Source organism: Oenanthe melanoleuca, chromosome 1A, assembly GCF_029582105.1.
Source record: "Oenanthe melanoleuca isolate GR-GAL-2019-014 chromosome 1A, OMel1.0, whole genome shotgun sequence".
Lineage (NCBI taxonomy): Eukaryota > Metazoa > Chordata > Aves > Passeriformes > Muscicapidae > Oenanthe > Oenanthe melanoleuca.
Window position 1 is genome coordinate 42,766,397 of NC_079334.1, and position 22,701 is coordinate 42,789,097.

At 39.4% G+C, this 22,701-nt stretch overlaps 1 long non-coding RNA gene across 1 annotated transcript; it reads left to right on the forward strand.

Moving 5' to 3' along the window:
• Window positions 1–1,992: 1,992 nt before the first annotated feature.
• On the forward strand, window positions 1,993–21,999 carry LOC130248491 (uncharacterized). The gene is made up of 4 exons (XR_008839636.1): window positions 1,993–2,093; window positions 2,604–3,934; window positions 19,171–19,265; window positions 20,015–21,999. It is a non-coding gene; the product is annotated as an uncharacterized LOC130248491 (long non-coding RNA).
• Window positions 22,000–22,701: the final 702 nt, after the last annotated feature.

Below are 22,701 nucleotides of genomic sequence, written 5' to 3' on the forward strand. Positions count from 1 at the left end.
TGCACAGAATTTAGATCATGTTGAAATCAATAGTTACAACAAATTTTAATAAAGCACAAAAATTGTATCATCTGAGATACAGGGTCAAAATTACTTCTGTTGTCTCCTCTGTCCTCACTGGAAAACTGACCAATCCATGAAGCATTTGAAAATTAGTCACTCCAGTTTCACTGTGGCTGTTGGAAAAATAATTTGAAAAAAATATTTCCAACAGAGTTTTTATTGTTTATGAAGATTTTTCAAAGACAGTTAAAAATTTGGCTTTGTCAAACTTCCCTTGGACAACAATATCTTTTGTAAAAGTGGAGCCCTGAGTGCTGTGGATTAATTGTGCTTCATGCTGGCCTTACTGCATGCTGTCAGATAAAGGGCCAATTTCAAGAACTTCTTTGCCCTGTCAAGTACTTACCCATCTAAGAAATATAAGTGAAACTAGGGTGCTTCCTGCTTCAATACAGGCCAAACAATAAAGATAAGAGCTCCATGATCTAGTCCTGAAGACTAGTTAAAAAAATAGAGAGGTAACAAAGCTTTCTTCTGTGTTATCTGAATTTTATGATGGTGTGCTGGTTTTGAACACCATCTTTGAGGGTTAAAATTCATTAAAGAAAAGTCACCTCTGACTTTTATGTACAAGATATAAAGAAATGTAGCAATATGATTATGTTTGTATAACATAATATAAACACATTCATGAAGGCAATATCCATAAATGTAAGCTGCTGTTGAGGTAAATGCTCTTATTTTAGTATATTTCTGTTGCTGTGTGTTTTCTATTTCCTGACTCCCACTTGAGCCTGCCAATCTCCATCCTCTATGCTTTCCAAATTAAAGTAACTTTTTTGCCAGAATCTTTATTAATTACTTATCATTAGTCTGCTTGGTATTATATTGCTTAAAAAAAACCTCCAAAAACATTAATGCAAAAGATTAATCTGATACAACTTAAAATTATACTGGCCTCAATATGTTGTGTATGCTGTAGAATATAAATCCCTGTGTGTAAATATTTTACCTCTGGATTCAGCTAGAGTAACTTACATACAACCTGGGTGTGTTCTTATTTTAAGCACAGCTTTTCCATTGCTGCCAACAAAGGGCAAGATGTTTACAGCTGAAGTGAGGAAAATTCTTGTCCCTCAATTTTTCACTCATTTAAAATATACTGAAATATTTTTTTTTTCAATACACCTTTTCACAATAGACATTAAAGAAATCCCCAAATTCTGGCAGTCTTAAATAGGGCTTTTCTTCTTTTTGCTGATATAAACATCAGTTCTTAATGTGGATTCAAGCATTTGACTAATTTAAAATTTATTTTTAAACTGCTGTGAGGTTTATATTTGAAAACAGCTGCTGAGCATGGCCCTGTAGCTACCTTTAGCAATGTTTTATTATCTTGACTAATCTTGTAATGGTGATTCTCTGCTCTACCACTGACATCTTAATGGCTGCTTCACCAATACTGATGTTGTAGGAAGTATGTGGGACTGACTTTTACATCTATAATGATATGGTAATGTGAATCATTACACTGTCAGTGGTGGTTTATTGGCATTACGGTTTAAGATTATGAGGGTATTACAATGTCAGTGCAAACAAATACTGCTGATTTTAAAGTAAGCAGATGAAAGACAGAAAAGTGCTAAAATAGTTGTAATATTAAATTCACAATAGCAAGATAATATTTGCTTAAGGCAGCTCCTACCCTAAATTCATGTGTTATCTGCATAATTCAGCAATGCATACTGTGCAGTCATCTCCTGGTGATTCCACAGCATCAAGCAGAAATAAAAAATGACCTAGGATAAATATGTTTGCCCATTTTGAACAATATGGAATTCCCCCTAATTTTAGACCCTATCAACTGGAAGATCAGAGCCTGCAGTCAGAAACTGTCTGATATGGGGAAGAATACCTCTGAATTTCCAAAGCCAACAGTGTATAAAATAGATTTGTTGTTGTTGCTTTGTTCTTGACTTTTCAGTTCCAAAAGGAGGCTGTTTCAAAGCAGAAATAGGAACCAGCAGAAATCAGACAACTGAGAACATTTGTAGATCTAAAATTGATCACATCTATGAACATGAACTCTGGTAAGACTGGAGACTGATCTGACATTCACATATTGAGGTTTCCAGAGGAGGGTTTTGAAATGCATTTGAGAAAAGTCTGTTCCCATGGAATCCCTATTTGCATGATCCATCAGGCTTTCTTATCTAAACTCTTCCCATAAAATAAAATGAAAAAGAACAATTTTCAATAGACTTAATAGTAAGTACTTAGATAACACTTTGCAGGATATTTGTAGTAGGCATAGTAAAGAACTGCTAAGAAAGACTAAGAAAAAGTCAGTTTTACATGGATTTTGTGTTATGAGGGACATGGTAAGTTCTAACTGATAAGAATAAGCAGGTATATCTATGTAAGCAATACTGTGGTGCAACAGGAATAAATGATGGTGATGTATAGACAAGGGGTAGAGGATGCAGATGAACATTTGGTATTGAGTCTAACCCCTCTTAACACTGACCTTATAGAGCTTGGAATAATCTTTCTGTAGAACTGGTCATTGCATCTTTATAATTTCCCCTTCTTTAACTCAGAGGTGATACCAGAAATCCACTCCTCTCACAGTAAGAAGCCTTTTAATTTCTGGATGAACTTTGTTCAGGTAGTTATATACCCATTTAATCCTGGGTCAGCCTTGTGTCTGTGGAATAAAGGTCTGGAACTGGTAAGTCCACCAGGATGAATTTTCCTTACTGGAGCTTGACCCTGCTGGAAATACTGGTATATCCTCAGATTCTTCTGGGGTCTTTTTATTGCCATAATATAGTGGCACTTCATAGTCACCATGCACTCACCTAGTATATCCAAGTTTATATCTTTTCTCTTATTTCTAATAGGCATGATATCAGCTTTTAACAGAAACTTTTTCTGTAATAGAATATCTTTACAGGCATGACCTATCATGTCTTTCATTAAATTCTCTCTATTGCTTAAGTCTTCAAGGTTACACAGCCCCTTTATGACACTCCACTCTGGATCTTTTCTGCAAAGAATGCCTCAGCAAATTTTAGAAGTGTAACATTTTTTCCCCCCCATACCTTCTTCATGCATAAAATTCTCTCCAGCCCAGAATTTAATTTTTCCATTACAAACAGGATCATCTCTCCTTCAGCTAGTTAGTTATGCAATGTAGAAATCTCATATTAATGTCCATCTTTTACTCTTTAATAAATAATTTCTCATTTGACATTGAAACTTATTGTTTCTGAATACTCTCTGAATAGTTCTGTTTAATCTGTCTCAAAAACAGAACACAATATCTAAGAGTTTAATATGTAAACTTAACAAGTTGAGCTACTTTCAGCTGAGCAAAGTGCTCTACAAAAACATGAGGCCCGTGCATAAATCACCAGTTCTAGCTCTGTTAGGAAATACATAGTCCTCCTTGTAATCAGGGCAACAGAGGACCACTGAAATGTTTTGGGTAAGAAAGTTTGAAGAATCTGGAGGCCCCCAAAACCAGAAGCACTTTGTGGGCAGTCTGGTGTGAAGATGAAGGAGATGATGAAGAAGCTTTTGCATCATTCACCTGTGTTGTCAGGATCATTTCAGATTATGCTTTTCTTCTAAACTAGATATCTGATTTCTAGCTTTTGGTTTATAATATCAAAGGTATTTCCACATGACTTACTACAGTGAAGTAACAACAGCAAAAACACCAAAACCCCCAATGAATTAATAACTTTACTGATATATTAAGCCCACTGTTCTTACCTTAAAGGTGGAACAATTCTTTCAAGATCCAGATTAATCATACAGCGAATAACTGCAGAATTTCAAGAGTTCTCTTCAGCCTGAAGAACGGAACAGTTCAGCAGCTGCTTGGTGATCACTGTTAATGCACTCAGCAGTTGGTTATTTACAGGTAACTGTTTTCAGAAATAGTTTGCCACCATCAGAAATGTTTCATTAGTAAAGAATCAACAGTGAAGTCTTTGCCCAAAGGTGAGTTAAATATGTATTGACTGAGCTGGTGGCTTGAGTGACATCTGAGGATGGTGGCTTCAGGATTGCTCTGCAGATTCTCTGCTTTGGTCTTTGCAGTCGTGTTTAAAAAGGAGTTTAATCCTAGGTGGAAACCTGTGAGATGGCACTGAATAGTTAACTTCCATTGTTAAAGCCTGGATGGACTACGATTGAAAATTAATCCTTGACACTGGAGATATGGAAAAGACATCTTTTGCACATCATGGTCTTCCTTTGGTCTCCTGTAGTGGTTCTCAACTCTTTAGAGGTGCAGACTGACTAGATGTGTGAACCTCTGTAGACTCTGTAGACATTTCTCACATGCAGTATGTAGAGTTTAGTTTTCTTAATCACCTTTTGCAAACTCTTCAGAAGCTGGGCACAAACTCCTAGGGGTCTCTCAATCACTGGCTGAGCTAACTGTTTAGTAATGAAGGTGTTTTTGCTAAGGGATCCTGGTTTTAGCTTGGGAGGTAATTAATCCCATCATAGGCTGAACACTTATGTAGTATAAATAATAATGAGGATTGTGGTAGGAAAGGGAGACTGTTTGTGTTACTGCTGTGGAAGCAGGAAGAAATCAAACCTGTGAGGCCACTGAAACTGGACTGGTACCTGCTCTCTGAGGATGGCAGAAATGCTGTTCCAGTTATCATGCATCCAAGAAAAAACAGTTCAGCACTAGAGCAAATTATGAAAAGTAAGATTGTAGTTATTGGGAGGAATTAGACTAAAGGAGGGACATGGAGAAGAGCAAAAGGAAATAGAGAATCCTTTTTCAGAAATGTGGGAATCCAAGGGTCTTCTTGTCAAGAGGTAGAAAAGGTATCTATAACAAAACTTTGTAATATTCGATTAGCAACTTTATAATTGCTAATTATATAGCAATTACATATAATGTGAAAAGATTAGATTTCTTTAGTGAAAAGATTTATACAGCACGCCTCCAGGCAAGATCTATGGAAACAGGTGCTAGCAAAATGGAAAAGAGGGGTTCAGAGGCTAGAGAAGGAGACCTACAGAGTGGCATAATATGCCTGGCATGTAGATCCATATGTATAGCTCATCAGGTCTTTCTCTTTGCCTCTGTCTCAGCGAGGGGAGGCTAGTTATCTCACCCACTGACCTGTGTCTGTCAGCAGGCTGCTTGGCACAGGCAGCCAGGAAACTAAATCTTCACTGCAATGGGAGAGGTGGGAGTGCTGTGAGGGACTGCGTGACACAGTCAAATAAAATGCACAAGCAGAGCAAGAGCCTGTCTGCAATGCCTAGAAAAATCTTCAGCGTTTTCTTCAGTCATTGTATCCAGCTGAGAGCAAACAGCCCGAGCTCTGTCAGCTCAGCCAGGGGCAGCTCAGCAGAAATTGCTGCTAAAGTGCAAAGGATGTGGAGGAGGCACCAGTGGGCTCCAGCTGCCCTGTGTGCCTGGGGTGCCAGAACACTGACCTGCTCATCTCTCAGAGAAACAAACTGGCCTGGGGGGCTTACAGTGTCCTTTTCAGACCCCAGGCTGCCCTAGCACAGGTTTGCAGCATCACTTGCATCTGGAAGCATTGCTTTGCAAACCCATTGGTATGATATTGCAGCTAGCTTTAGGAGAAAATTAATTTTCACTGGAAGACCCAGCTAGCATATCTATTTTACAGAATTATTCAAAGAAGGATGCATTAATAGTTTTCAGATCTCTTCTGACTCTGAGCAGGTCAGATTGACAAAGGCCAAGATAATTCCAGAGATCCACAATCCTCACCAACAAGATGTAGGCTGGGGAACCACCAGGTCATTTCACATACCAGGAGGCCACAGTAAAGCCATTGCACACCAACAATTTTCAATAACTAACAAATTTGATTATATTCCAACTACTGAACAGAAGTTCAAATACTTTTGCACTCCTCAAGAGGACCCTTGCTCTCATTGCCCTGCTGGACATTACATGCATAACCATACACTCATATGGATAAGCATGCACAAATAAATCAAGAGCCAACAGTACAGAGTCATCCAGTAAATGAAGCATCCCTGTGTCTGAGACAGTGTTACCCTTGTCTGCCAGACCCTAACTCAGCCCAAGGAGAGATGCAGAGGTCAGGCTGTAATGGTACATGATTTACTTGGGCATACTGATTAAACAGGGAGCCGAGGATTTTCAATATAAATCTTTCAAAGCCTTCCAGAGTGTAGGGTGCCTAATTCTATATAATTCGAATAAGGAGTGACTTTCCAAATCCCTGAAGATTACAGTGTTCCTAAACTTCAAAGGAAAATCCGTTTATAGTTTACTCCTGAAAGCTTTTGAGACGGAATTTTGACGTGGATTTGTCATTAGGCTGAGAGCATTCTGAAAAAATTTACCAACTTCATTGTAATGTCAAGCTATTTATCTTGTTTGTGTTTTGCACACTCTTGTACTCACTGTTTCCAATCTATTCCATAGCATTATTAGGGGCTTCCATTCAGGACTTCAGATATTTTTATCAGTGATCTTCCCTTTTATTTACCTTTGATGCATTCATATACCTCTGATCCTTTAGTTTGATTACAGAGTTTTAGTTTGACACAGAGTGCTGAGAAATAATTTGCTGTCTCTGGTGAGCAGGGCTTTGTGAAACAGATGTTCCAGGAACAGCAGACCTAGAAGGATTAGAAGATTTCTGTAGTCCTATACATTTATTCTATGGACTAAACAGTTATTCCATATTGCCCTTGATTGCTGGGAACTTGATTCAACTATCTGTGTGATCTTTTGCAGACCTAGGCTTCAGTATTCCCATAAATGTGCCCAAACACTCTCTGGGTGAAGAACCTTTTCCTGATATCCAGCCTAAACCTCCCCTGACACAACTCCAGGCCATTCCCTCAGGTCCTGTCACTGGTCACCACAGAGAAATCAGTGCCTCCTTTTCCCACAGAGTACCTGTGCTGACACCCAGAGAAATCTGGCAGATGATACCCAGCAGTGTTTTTATCCCTTGGGGATTTCAGGAACAATGGTTAAATAACATATAAAATCTGCATCTAGAATTCAGGTGAAGGGAGCAGAATAGGCAGCAAATCCAGATTTTTATTTTATTGATGTTTTCCAACTCTGTCTACATAGTTTACTCTTCTAGACAACTGTGATAGTGGGGTTTTTACACAGAAAGAAATAAGATGCTGTCATGAACAAAAAAAAATACAGAAATCATCCTTGCAAGTATCCAGGCAAATCCTTCAAGCTGGAGCTGGTGGGAGCTTTTGACAGAAACATATTGGAGAGGGAAGAGAAGGGAAGAAGAGCAAAGCTCCTCTGTTTGAAAGTTGCTTTTCATGATCCAAGGACTACAGGCATTTGCAGGAAGCTGTTGGCTGCCCAGAGCTGTCACTTCAGTGGCCCAACATACCAAAGAGCAGTGCTAGGATTTGAAAAAATACTTTTTCCAAGAAACCAAAGTGGTGATTCCTCCTCTCTTTGATCTCTGCACTTTTCACAGAGACTGCAGGTTAGATTGCATGACAGGAAATTCAGATTATATTACAAAACTATTTGTATTTGAGTGAAATTACAATAGGTTGTTTAAATCTAGCAAAGGCCCAAGTAGAGCTTTGCAGCTGATATTCACCACAGCAAGTTCTTGCTGTCTGAGAAATGAAGTTTGCACCCTTAATTTCTTTTTCTCCTTTGATAAGGCACTCTCATTGACTTGGCAGCAGTACCAGTGGGGATCCTTCTGTCAAGACATTTGTTCAGAATCTGTCGGCTGTAACAAGCAAGTCCAGTGATTGAATGGGACAGGGGAGCTGTGCTAAATGGTTAAATCTGTCTCACATCTGAATGACACTTGGCAAACACTGACACATTCTCTTATTGATGTGCTTACTAACTTCCTTGAATGTTATTGGAAAAGATATATACTCACTGAGGAATGAAAACAGACATATCTCATTTAAAGCAGAACCCTCATTCTTGTTGCATGTATTCTAACACATCTTGTCTTGCAGTCAAGAGCCACAGGCTTGCCCATGCCTTCTGTACTGACAAGTTGTGACTGGGTTTCTCAGGTAACATGCTGCCTAAAGTTGTATCTCACTAGGTTTCCTTGCTTTTTTCTTTTCCTGCACCGTAGGTTAAACATTACTAATTCAGTTTCATAAAATGGCTTCAGTGCCCTTTCTTTTCATGAGGATACTTCAAAGATTACTGTGTAATACTCTCTAGCAGTATGTATGAGCAGGGATTGACTGGGCTGACTGTGTATCACAGAGGAATTGGAGGTGGCTTTCTTTGCTTTCCAGAGGTTTCATTGCAGCCATGCTTTTTTACATGACCTTTAATTTTGAGGCTAATGGTTTGCTCTTCTGAGACCCCAGGCTACATGATGAAATGGCAGCTCATTCATGGGAGACCCACCTGTGCCCACCATCACACAGCCCTGTCTCCTGTGTGATGCAGGCTGTAATCTCTCCCACTCTCAGAGCTGATGAGCCAAGCAGTCCTGCCCATCAGTACCATGATTTATGGACTCTCTTTGAATTGTGAGTCCAGTAGGCCTAGATAAGCTTCAGGATATGAAATGAGCCTCCTTTGGGGCTGCAGTGCCTGTGGTCCTTGGGGTCTGCCTTCTTCCCTCCCACAGCTGGCAGGCAGGAGGAAAGAGTTTGCAGCTTCAGCTCCAGTCCTTCATCCAGCTGCTGGGGTGGAGCAGGAATGCAAGAACCACAGAGCTTGCTCACATTGCCACAGAGACAAAAAGAGGTGTGGGCAGCTGGGTGAGGTGAGGCTTTGTCAGGAACACATTGCCCCCAAGGCAGGGCAGCTCTGGAAAGCACAGCTTCCTCCAAGCCATGGTCAGGTTGTGTGCAACATGGGAGAGGCACGTTCCCAGGCTCCAGCTCTCAGAATGAAAATTTTCAGTCTAAAAATGGACTCGGATGAAGTAAAAATAAATGAGGTAAAAACAAATATATAGAGTGCACAGGTGAGTCATGGTGTCAGACTATCTTTGGGAACCTGTGTTCTTGCAGAGCTAATTCCTCTTGGTAATATTAAGGGCCCCAAATCTTGTCTGTATATTGACTTATTCATTAACAGTTTGTGTGTATGAATAATTCACCATCTACATACTATAGCTCCATTTTAAATGCATTGCAAAGCATATATTAGACAGAGATTGACCTCTACTGTGGTTAACATCAAGATTTATTGTTCAAGGAAGCTCCAGATATATTGACTTGAATCAAAGCCTGAAGGTTCAATTAAAGTTGATACTGTATTAACAAAGGGCCACAAGTCACATTTCCTCTGTACTCTGCTTTGTGAAGGATGTCAGTTCTCTTTCTTTAATTTTTTTCTGCTGGGGCTGGAGCATAGCTGTGATCATAAGCTGCTTGCCTAGCTCAGCCTGGCCTTTCTGTTTTATTTAGCTGCCTCTGGGATCCTGCTAGAACATTATTAATGGGATGTCTTGCTCTAGCCAGAAAATAGTATTTGTGTTTTCATCCCTACTAGTAAATGTTTTTCTTTCTAAAGCCATTGTTTCAGTGTAATGTGGCAGATTCTTTGCCTTTTTCACTTTAACCCAGGAGCAAGCCTATATTGAAAAAAACCCACAAAGAAAATCCTATTCCAGTGTGCTAAAATGGAATGGGATTGCTAACAGTAAGGCAGGAGTGGGGAACAAAACACTTTGAATTTTCCTCAGCTTTTGTCCCTCAGAGCTGGAGGTAAATGAGGAAAGAATATTTCACAGACAGGCTAGGGAGTATGACCTCCTCTCTAGCTGCTGCATCTGATAATGTTCCCATTTCTCTCATGATTATTAGTGTGACCTTTTTATCCCTTTCCTTTTTCCTTTTCAAAAAAATGCTCTGGTATCTTTGCACTATCACCATGTGCTGAACATTTCATTGCTAAGCAACAATCAGCAGTGCACAGCCTGGGCGCCACACATGAACTTTTACTTTCATCTCCAAAGCAGAAAAACTTTCACTCCCTATTGCTGAAGCTCACCCTGAAGGACGTGCTCTGAGGTGAGGGTGTGTGGGGAGCCAGCACTAAAGAGTTGTGTGTGTGCACTCAATGCACACAATGGTGCTCTCACTGGGAAGTTTTCTTTAATTAGACAAGGACACACTCCCACCCATGCTTCGTTTTGGAAGGGATATTTAGGACTAGAGTCACATCCAAAGAACAAAGATAACCCAGATTTGAGGATGGGAACTGTCATGGAAAGAATCACTATTAAAACCAAGGAAGAGAGGAAAGTAAAGGCTTTTCAGTTTCTTCCAATCCAAAGCCTCTCTAAAGGTGCTGACTTGGAGTTTGCATGAGACCTCCTGTACTTCCAGCAGCACAGAGCTAAAATAGGAAAGGGAAACCAAGCAGTGTTCCATAAGGAATGGGCTGGAAGGATCTTGAAATTATGGAAGGTTATTATGAATTTACAGCTGGAGAAGGAGAATTGATATTTTTAGTGCATGAATATAAATCTCCTCAGAGACAGCTTAGTCCTAGACACAAAACACACAAAAGGAGGTAAGGAGTAGCATTTTCATGGTAAATACTTGCTCTCCTTGAAGAATCTACTGAAAAAGTCCCCAAACTCCAGATCACTCAATTTCTTGTACTTTCCCAGCTTTAGTCCTGGGACAATAGTATTTCCTCTGATCTAGATTCTGAGTCTTTAAATTTATTGCACCACAGAGAGGATGCAGAGAAGAAAATCAAACTGTCTCTCCAAAGAGATTTTCACAGCCTCAGGCTCTGACACCTGATTTTGGTCCAGCTGCTCCAACATAAAATGAAAGTGAGTGCTGCATTGCTGCAATGAGGGCAGATCAAAGTAAAGCAAACATAATATAAACATCTCTTACCACACTGGTGGCTTCTTATGCATATGATATGCAGTGACATGGTATTAAAAATATTGTCCAAGTAAAAGGTAGCCAGAAGTTGATAGCAGCTAATAGGAATGGGAGAGTTGCTGTAAGCAGCATCTAGTTATCTACATGAGGTCACCCACCATTACACTTAGCTAGAGTGCCTGAACATATCCATAAATCTTACTTCAGGTCCTGGTCTCACAGTGGATGCTTATGAGTCTCAGTGGGAACTGGTGTAAGATCCTTTGTATGGGACTATAGGGAAAAATTCACCTTCTTGCCCAATATAAAGCAAGTGGGAGAAATTCCAGTACCTGCAGGACAGATTCCTGATAATGAAGGGACTCTGATATATTGCTTGTTGTAATGGATGGCTCCAAGCAAAGTGTACTTAGGCTGCTTTTAAGTATCTGCTTTAATTGCTTCATCTTGCACTCAGCTTGTGGCATACTTGGCATCCCCCTGATTGTACAGAACCAGGAGCAGATAACTGCAAACCACAGGCCATTATCTATAGCTTTTCTTCATGTTGAGGACAGATGGGGAACTTTTGAATCCATTCCTTCTCTTCTAGCCATGACACGTCCTTGGAGAGCAGGTGTTTGCAGTGTCTCAGTTAGAATTTAAGGGTGTGCTAATGGTTCTTGCTTAGTGCACCTATGTGACGTGTTCTAAAAACCTGCCCTTCTGCAGGCAATGCCCTTAATACAGGTGGAACTGGTGGATCCTTTTGCTAACAGAAGAGACAGCACAGCAACTCTTCGGCTCCTGACCTTTCCTTGAAAAAGTGAATGATTTAGTATTTGCTCATTCTTTAAAATATGAATTCCCATTGGCAGTGGGTGTGCCAATACTTTAGATCTGTCCATAAATATCACAGAAAGCATGGCTTTTTGAGTGGCATGATGCTGGATCTATAAGAGCCTATTAGCAGAGTGATGATATTGCTTCTATTCCTAGTAACAATTTGGGTTAATGCTTTGTGAGAAAGAAGGAATGTAAACAACTAAATCCTTACTTTAAACAGGCAGCTGTCACAGCAGTTTCCACCACAGTCATGTCTGGCCAAAGAACACTGTTAGGTTCTTCCCTGTTCAGTTTTCAGATGGAAAGAACAGATTGCTCCCATTAAAATCAAGGTACAGGCATAATCTCAATTACCTGTTACCTTTGGTGCAAGTGACACACACCAATAATCATTCTTTTATCATGAACAACTAGTTGTGCTTTGAAAGCCCTGCTCCTAGCAGGCTCTGGCACTGCACACACTGGAGGCCACCCTACACCCAGAGCTCCAGCTGGGGCAGACCCTGGCACAGGTTCTGATGTGCTGGCATGTCACTCAGCACAGCCCAGGACATAAATATCTGACATAAATATCTGCTTGCCCATGGCTGTGTGGGCACTGCAGAACCTCAGTTTAACATGTTGTTGATAGGGAGGTAGCTTGCTGACCTGTGAAGCCAAAATAAAGTTTGTCTATCAGGATGTGTCTGACAGGTGCATTAACCTTTCCCAGTCCTTTCCTGAAAGTATGAGCCATAACCTCCTGCTCTAAATGTGCAGCTGTGCTTTGTGATTTCTGTATAAGATGAGAACCAAGGGCAGAGAGTGTAAGGATGCCACAACTCTTCATGGGTTGAACACGCAGATGAAAAAATTGTACTATCTCCAGAACTGCCAGCAAACTAAAAGCTTTAAAAACAATATTACAGGCTATTTTTTTCCCAGGCTCTGAAACAATTGAGGTTGGAAGATCTCTGAACTAAAATTGTCTGATAGCATTCTTTGTAAAGCTTTTCTCTGTACAGCTGGCTTTTTGCATTTTTTACTTAGACTTCTGAAACAAGAAAGCTATTAGAGCCTTGACTTCTTTGTTTATATAGAAATACTCACTGACCCTTGACTGCAGAGGTGCTCTTGCACTGCTGTAGTAAATGCCAGGCACATCTAACAGATGTGCAATCCAGGAATGCTCTGGCTCCTTGCCAACAGTCTACTTCATGCCTGGTTTCTAATACTGTTATGGCTAAAACAGTTGAGGAATTGGATATATTGTGAAAAGTTTTTCTCTTTAGTGGGCATGAATGTATCTGAAATGCTATTTTTCTCTACATTTTAATTGTTCCAAATAAGTGAGAGTAATATGTTGACTTAGCTATTTTTAAATTTTTATTTGTCTTTCTCAAGTTTTTTAGTACTATTCTGTTCTCCCCTAGGAATTAGCAGGAAACCTTGCTCAAGATGTGGCAAAGAACATCTGGGAGCCCCTGTCTCCAGTGAAGATGGTGGGAATTCTGCCATTGTCTTTCACAGAGACATTTCTCCATGGGACTCTTCTGCCCTGTTTGATAAGCTTTTCAAATCACTGTAGCTTAATACTTCTTTCTGGCTGTGTGAAATGGTGTATCACTGAGGGTGAGCTGATTCAAACGGTTGGTGCCTCTCCATCCCCATTTCGTGGTTGCAGGGTGTGCTCTTCTATGGATTCCCAAATAAATAGACCAGAAAAAAGACAATGCCCCCTGCCCTCCAGGTTTTTGTCAGTTTAGTGAGCTGGACGGTCTTATAGAGGCATCCAAAAAGTGCAAGACACAAAATCAGGAGTTGGAGAGTAAGTAAGTGGGGTATTAGGGGTGCTGTCTGAGAGGATCATAGCCATTATGGCAGCTCCATTGATACATTGATACACCCTTCAATACTTACAAAGGCATTTTCACTGCTCTTAACTCTTTTGTTTGTATAAGGAGTATCTGGATGTCCTTAGCTGTGTGTCCTTTTTTAACTGGGTGTTAGAGACCTGAGCTCTGCCTGTGCTCTGGGTACTTTGCTCCTCTCAGGTCTCTTCTGACCCACAACCACAGCAAAGTGGTGGGCAGCTCCTGAGCTGGTGTGTGTGCTGCCCCTCTCAGCACTCAGGAGTCCTCATCCTGTCTCTTGTGTGCATGGTGTGCAAACTACATACCAGTCCCAAAGCTGGCAGGTGGCTCGTGCATTCAGTGCCATCAAGATACATTTGGAACTTGAAGAAGAGCTAGACTCTGGATCTGGGTGAATTTCACCCCTTTTAGTGTCTCACATGCCTCCTCCTGCCTTGTATCTGGGCTATACATACAAGGGTCTGTGATTCTAGGGGAGAAATCTGGATTGCTTCTCCAGGGCTTATTTAATGAAAATTTTAGAAGTACCTCCCTGATTTTGTGAATGTTTTACAAATGCTGAGCACATTTTCAACCTGGCTATGAATTTTCTGGTGCGTTGACATTTCCAGTCTTTTCCATTGGGAGGAAGGAGGGTTGTTGATTTCCATCAGCATCTAGAGATCTGTAGTTTCTTTACCCTATCTGTATCTTTGATCTACAAAAGTACAGATTAAATACTGTTCAATCAGCATATATAAAAATACCTTCCCCCTCAGAATTTGTAACTGTCATGATGACCTCAGCCTTGGACCTCTCTTGAAGTTTAATGGCCAGTTGGGTTTAATGGCCCAAAGTTCCACCTCAGGCTATTAACACTGTCAGCAGCCGTTAATTCTCACAAAATGTCCAGGGTCTTTATTGCTGTTGCTTAAGTGATGCTCAAATAACTGTGAATATTTACACCCCTGCTGTGGGTGTAAGAAATAGGCCCAGTGCACTTTATTTCAGATTTCTCACTGCTGAGAAAGGTCTGAGTGCCTGCTAGTAATCTCTTGCACCTCTGAGGTTAATGAAGTAACTGTTAACTGGCCATCAACAGTAGTAATCTAAAATTGTGGTTGTTTGTATAGATGTGTACTTTGCTTTAAAAATATATAAATGTACAGGCAGACTCCTTGCCCTGAAGAGTTTCATGCTAAAGTCTGTGTAAACATAAGCTTATCTTGGTTCAGAATACTTTCAAAAAGTAGCAGGCATTTGCTTGTTGTTATGCAGATACTTTTAAATATAAGTCAATGATGTTTGCAATTTCTTTTTATCATAACACCTTATGTTTAAAGCTTTTCCTGAGATGAGATGAGATGAGATGAAGGACATCAAGCTCCTCACCATAGCATACTCTCTTCTAAGAAGAAATCATTGCACTGACTGAGAGGTTGTTTAAGCAATCAGTTTTTGAAGATAAAATGTTGATTTATTAATAGGTTTTATTATAATAGGAAGGAACATAGGACGGGAACCAACCTTGTGGGACATGAGTCGAGTTTCTGTTTTCTTGAACAGTGATTGTAGATCACTGTTAACAAATGGACTGATTTCAGCTTGAAGAGGCTCAGAGGTTTTCTTTCAAACAACCTTCCAGTGGCTGTTTCAGAATCTCACTGCTCTGGGGATTCGACAGTTTCTTAAAATGCCCAGTTTGGGTCTATTTGTACTTGTGCCAGCATTGGCTTTTAGACTAAAGAGCTCTTCTTTCCCTGGTGCTTATATATTGGATGTGTTTACAGAGAGGCATGATACCCTCTGACAGCTTGTATTTTCCCAGAATTAACAGACACACTTTTGTCTTTCTGTTCCCCTGATTATGGTACATAACAGGCTGGGGAGCTCTTTCCAGTGCTCTGGGTAGGGAAGCTACAAAACCAAGGTGAAGTGAGGTGGCAGTAACAGATGAAACAAAGCTACCTGAACACAAAGATGGAAGGAGAAAGGCTTATTGATCCATGACATGAAACAGGATATTAGAGGGATAACAGAAACATGATAGAATACTGATTGCAACTGGAGTGCAAGTACTACAGGGTGCACACTGTGAAAGGAATGCAGAAGGAATTGTAAAGATGTGGTAGCATTATATATTAAGAACATGGCTGGCAGTAAAGAAATGTTAATTAGTAGTATTGGTAAGACAGGATCAGCTTATGTCAAAATGTAGTGGGAAAGGGAATGAGTTCTACCATGAATGTTGAATTTGGAGTTACTTTAACATCACAAGAGAGATAAAGCCACCTGGTGATTGTATCATTATGGGAGAGTTGAAATTCCACCTTTATAGACTGGAGAACAGATGTTACATCCACAGATTAATCTAATAATTTTTCAGAGCAGAGATTAAAAATCTCCTATTTGAAGAAGCTAATGGAACTACTAAGAGTTTATAGTATTTTAACTTAGTGATAGGCAAGTTGCAAAGTTATTATACAGAAAGTAATAGAGAAATTAATGCACTCTTAGATGATGACAGTACTGATCCAACTCCAATTTAAATGAAATAGCAGTATTTACAAAGACAAGTTGGTAGTTGGGGTGTTAGGCTGTAAAGGAGAGGACTACATCATAGCAACACACTCTAAAGAGCAAGACACTGATTTGGGGTAGAGTGCTGGTTTGAATTTGTATTTTTAGGCAATAGAACTCCAGACCTCTGTAGAAAAATAATTCTACTAAACAGGCTGTTGAAATTTGTCAAAAGATGTTTGAGATCAGAGTCAGAAAGGATTGTCTCAGAAAAAGAAACCAGAACTTGGAGGATTGAAAGTGAAGGACCAGAATGTGAACTGTGGACTGAAAGGATAATTTAGACCTTGAGGAATCAGAAGAAAGTTTTAAAGAGTCTCCAGTCATAATGAATAAAGAGCTAGGAACTAAAAATAAGGATACTATCTAAGGCTAGTGCAGGGATGGTCCCCTAACAAATAATACTTTTTCTCTACCTCTGAAAACAGGCAGGTGGAACAGAAATGTGACAGCAATGTCACAGAAATGTGACTGTTTATGGGAAATAGGGCAATAGAAAGTGGAAACAGCTCCACAAATGTTGGCTCAGAACTCACCAAGTTGTTATGCCCTTCTGAATGGAGGCAGCAAGAGCCAGTTTCAAAGCATGCTAAAGGGCAAGCTTGGCAGCCACAGGCCAACCATCCTCATGTGCAATGTTAGGGAAAATGAAAGGCATGGGGAGTAATAGACAATTTCCTAAAATACAATATCAGCTTACTAAAGGGGACCAAGTTTTAGACTTCTTTAATGACTGCTTTTTAATTTTTTTAATTTTTTTTTTTTTCCCCAAGGAAAAATAGAAACAGGGTAGCTGTAGCCTGACTGTTCTTTAGTAAAATATTTTGTATAGTGGTTGGGTATTCCTTGACATGAGAATTAGTACAAAGAACTTCTCAAAGGACAGACAGTGATGGATTATGCTGAAAGAGAAATTAGCACTCTAAAACAAGATTCCAAAAGATGTTCCTTAATTACCTTTATTAGTGATCAAGAAGTCAATGTGCAATAATTAAATTTGTTGAAGGTACAAAGCATATCAACAGGGCAAATTCAGTAGAAATCTGGTTAACTTGATGCCAGCACTTATAGAGTGGAATTAAATAAACTAAAACAATAACCAAAGTGATTCTTTAAAGAAGGAATAACAAGAATGGTTGCTACTCACTGAGAATGGGTAGGAAATGAGAAAAAATAGATGGCTTTGTATTTTTCAGCCACAGGATGTCTCTGAGCCACTATTGTGATAAAAAAACCCAAAAAACAACAACACCAAAAGAACCAAACAAAAAAAAAATTCATACACTAGGCAGTATCAGAAGTATTTCCAGCAGAGAGGGGAAATCACCCATGCTCTGTCATATGTTACTTGGAATCACCATGCACATTTATGTTGACCAACATTCAAGAAAGAAAAATTCAAAGGAAGAAGTACAGGAAAGTGCTGCATCACAATGCAACAGGAAAAGAGAACTCTCAGTACAGCAGTAAGGGCTTTTTTTGGGTTTGGTTAGTCAAACAAAACCAGAGTTAGAGGAAATAAGACCACTGTCCATAAATGCATTGATCTGGTAAAAAACACGACGAGAAAGATGTTTAGCTGAAACTAAAATGTTCACAACACCCAGCCCCCCTAAAAATCTGCAAGTAAATTTATGCTACACATTGAAAAGGGCTACTGTTTACTAGGGGAATTTGTTGTGCACAAAATCCTGTCTTTTTTTCAAACTGAGCTTGATAAATGTAGGGAGGTGACTATGTAGGTAGCCAGAAATATTAAAGGACAGGATATATGACCTAGGAATTCCCTCACAGCTTACCACTTGATTTTCAAAATTTCTGTAATGAATGAATTCTGTACTTGGAATCTGCACCAGGTCATTTGACCTGGGGGAAAAAGTTATTAAGTGTTCCATTTAGCTGAGCTTGGTTTTAGCCACAATATATGCACACAGGACTAAAACTTGCTTGTGCTGTTCTGGGGAAACCATGCAATGTTATTTCTCTGTGCAAGGTTGAAGTCAGAAGAATTGCTGCACTAGAAAGCACAGTTCTAGCTGCACATCCCCTCGTGTGCAGATGGAGTGCAGAGAACTGTTTCCTAGCAACTACTGAGGACCACTGGCTTTATAAATCAATCTCTGCCAGGATATCACAGAAACCACGATAAGTGGGAAACATTCAGTAGTCAGAAAGCTTTCTACTTCCTCCACTTTCTGGTCTGCACAGAAGAGAAGTAGATTATATCAGCATTTCTTCATAAGTGGGCTGAATTCAAATTCTTGTACAGGTGACTTATTTTTCAGGTCCCCTGGGGTGCATGTTCTCATGTCCATGAATGGTTCTTTCTTAAAAAACCAGTTTCTGGGCTTTCTCAAAAACAAAATTATATGAAACTTCATTTGGGGAAAAAAAGAAGGAAAAAAAAAAGAAGAAGAAAATGAAGTGCAGATAAGGAAGGAATGAATAGCAGTAGAAAAAACTCTAAAGAGCCCTGGGAAGATGGGGTGTGATAACAGTCAGTCAAAGGCTGAAGATGCAACTCTCCCCTTCTATACAGTAAATTACCTTTCAGTGTTCATCTATAAAATTCAAGTAATATCTGAATAACTGCAACATCCACTTAATTTGATTTTTTTTTTTTCACAAGTAAGAATTTCTACTGATTTCTCTGTTTGTTTTTCCTCATAGTTTTTCAAGTTTCCAGCATCCTCTGATGCAGCTAACAGTGTGAACTGGAATGTTCTAGGTTGTTACTAGATGGGAAAATCCCATTTCTTTTTTGTATAAAGCACAGGAGAGATGGCTCTCTGTTCAGCAGCTTTCATCAGGGTTTTGTATCAGAAATACACCAGTGGTTTTTCACTCTGGTAAGACCAGGGCTATGAAGTCCAAAGAAGCTCCCAGTAATATGTAAAGAGAGAAAAAAATCTCTTCTAGTGCATTTAAAACATAAATATTACTGAAGGAGTCATTAGATAAGCAATTAATATTTTATTCGATAGTTTGATTGTTTAACATTCTGTTGTGCCAATCTCACTTCTAATTGGGGGATTATTGATTTTTTAATTTCTAGCACAGAGTGGTGTCCATTGTGAAATCATAGCATCAATCTAAGAATGCTCTGTGTGTCATCTTTTTCCATGAACACTAACAGAACAGGAGCAGTAGGTGAGTTAAAGGTTAGTTTCAGAAAAGGAGTATTCAGGATACTAAACTTTGTGACTGATGCAATCATTTGAGAAATCTGATTCTTAGACTGTGAGCTCTTTAAAGTCTGAAATTGCTCACATATCATAGAAAAGAGGCTGTGCACTTTTGTGATGTCAGATAAATAGGGTGCGATCTTTCTGCTTCTGAGTTGGAAGCAAATTTAAGAAGGGCTAATATTCTGCATTTCATCTTTTTTTCTTCTGTCTTTAGAAACATTTTAGAAGTTTCATTTCACTGAAGTATTTCTGCTTTGTAATTATTAGTAATATATTGTTGTAATCACACAAGTTATTTCCTCTTTTGTTTGTGCTGTTTATAACTTTGGCTGAATCACTGTTCAGAGAGGGGTTTGTGTTATACTACCACCTCAAATTACTCTTTGCCTTTTCTGTTGAGTTCTTTTGAAGAAGATATGCTTGCATCCCCACTGTTCAATCAAGAGAGTATGCAATTACATATCTTTGGTCTTCTGGTGTGTTTAGCAAATCTTTTCAGTGTATGATTTACCACCTGTGGCTTTTCTTCATCTCTCAAAAATGCTATTATCTTAAATGGCTTATTTCTAATTGCAGTGGGTTTAATTGCTTGGATACACAAGGGTCTGTGTTGGCTACTGCTGTTTTCTGGACATGTTGAGAAAAAATGGGTGTCTGTGTACAGATGTTCCCAGAAGGGAAAGAATTTCAATGCATGTTTTCCCTTAATAGGAATGGATGTCAGCAGGTTTACAACAACTTTCCTGGAATTATTGCCCTCCTGAGAAGAATTTCCATTCCAGACCATCTCAGTTGGAGATCTCTATAAAGATGTTGCCCTGGCCATATTTCTTGTGCTTGGTACTTTGTTTGAAATGTATGGTGTCACTGGAAAACTCTGTCTTGAGCCAAGAGTGCTACCACTGTTTTCAGGAAAGTGTTTGACAGTGGCATGTGCAGTAGCATTTATTTTAAGAAGTGAGATGAAAAAATCATTCAAAAGAGAGAAGGTTTGTTAACAGAAAGCACCTGGAAGCATGCAAAATTGAACAGTGCATCTATATATTTTAATTTTTTTTCCAGAAATGTATGGTGTCATCTTTATTTGTAGAGTCATGTTGCTAATTTGCAAACATTTGGAGAACTGTCAAATGTTTTTGTGAATATTTATGAGTTCTCAGTGTTTCACTGTTTTTAGCACAGGTGGTCATTTGACCCAAAAATTCCTCTAGGAAATGTACTATTTACTGTTCACCATTCATCTTTCTATTGCATAAAAGGTTTGTCATCCTGTTAGTGAACAAAATAAGTGGTCTGTGAGGCAGGATGCAGGGTAACCCTTGCAGTGGACAGCTGAAATATATAGCTTCAAACAAGCCTGGGTATTATAAAGAAATAATGTGCAGAACATTATTTTTTTAAACAACTAAGCAAATATTTATCAACAGTAAGTCCTCCAGGGTACACATTGTCCTTTTATTTTCCTATTTATTCACCATCTACTATAATAGAATTGCAAACCTTGTAAAGGTCTTTAGGCATTAATATAATAAATATATACAATAACAGAGATAACAAATGCTATTTAAGAAATCTATATTGGATAGTAGACAACTCAGAAATAAAACTAGGTTAGAAACAAATTTCCTGCAAGTAGGCTCACTTCAAAATAAAAATATTGCCAAATCCTTCTTTCTTTACTCACATGAGTCCTCAAGCTGAAGAAAAGCTTCTAAGGCAGATTATAAGACTTCACTCCATAGACTGGGAATTTATATTTTAACAAACCAGAATGAAGTTTTCAGAACTGTGAGCTGTGTGAAATTAGCTCCAGGAAGTATTTTTAATGATCAAGAAAGAGAGAAAATATTTCAGAACACAGACTAAAATCTTTGAAATTTATTTTGGTGTAATGTTTTAATTCTAAGTTTTGATTTCCATCCAGCCATTAACATTCAATGAGTACAAAGAGAAGCAGAAAATTATTTAAAAATATTTTTTCTGGATAAATCTAACACAAGGGAGTCTAGTGCATAAATTGGGCTTTCATTGTAACTACTCACACACCCTGTGATGACAACCAGAGATTAGGTATCCCTATATGTTACATCCTGTTGTGTTAAATGTTAATACTTAACAATATTTATTGAATTAGTTACCTCCTGTAGTTTAGGAATAGTTATTGTTCTTTTAGATTTATCCACATGTCTTTGCAGCAAGTTAAAAAAATTAATTTTATTTTTCATTTTTCTATTAAAATTCCAAGCCCTTGTTACCCCAGGTTGATTTAAAACTGTGGAGAAATTTTGTAATCACAGATGGCAAGAGTGATCAATCAGGCTTTTATTAATCTTCCAGAGAGACAGATCCCCCAGACAAAGACACTTAAATAAAATCACTTAAAAGATAACTAACTTCAACCTTTGCCTTGGCAATCCCCCACTCTTCCAAAGGAGCCTGTGGCATGCAAGCCTTGTCCTAACTGCATTCAGGGGGGCTAAAGTTCAGAGGTCTTTGCTCCCTTTCTTTCAGGTGTTTGCCTGCACAGCAAACAGTACCTCTGGTAAGGTCAAGATCTTGAGGCCTCCTGGGTCTGGCAGATGTCTGGTTTCCAGGCTTTCCCCACTCCATCCAATTGTGAGGTGATATCCCAAGGGATTTCATTAAGTCAGTTTTTGTAAATGAGCTGGGTTTGCAATCTGACCACTGCTGCCCCTACAGAGAGTCAATTCAATCGTGTGCTCACAGACATCCAGGTGAGACGCCCTGGGGTGCCACAGGCGTTTGCTGAAGATGGCACCTGTGACAGAGTTCCTGCTGGGGACACACTGCTCTGGGGAACAGGGACAGCCCAGGCCAGCTCAGGCACCACCAGCATCATGGACAGGTAACCCAGACAGCCTCATCAGCACAAGGAAGGGAACTAGAGAGACTCTCCTGGGTTGGGTTTCTGTCCAGTAATCCCTGAACCTATTGGGTGTCTAGAGCAAACTGGGTTGGTCTCCAGAGTCCCAGGGTCTCCTGGCTAGAACTCCAGGGACTTCAAAGGGAATTCACATGCCCAGGGCACAAATGAACACTTCTCATGTCTTTCCCCAGAACCTGCTCTTTGCTCATTTAACCCCTTGTAGTGTACTTTGAGATCACAGAATTGTTAAGGCTGGAAAAGACCTCCAGGATCATGTAGTCCAACCTTTGACCACCATGCCCACTAAACTGTACTGTAAAGTGCCACATCTACTCAGCTTCTGAACCGTTTCAGGAATGGTGACTCCACCACTTCCCTAGGCACCCTGTTCCACTTCATTCTTAACCAAATTCTAAATTCTTAAATTTTTCCTAATATCCAAACTGAGTCTCCCTTGGTGCAACTTGAGGTCATGTCCTCTTGTTATCTGGGAGAAGAGACTGACCCCCAC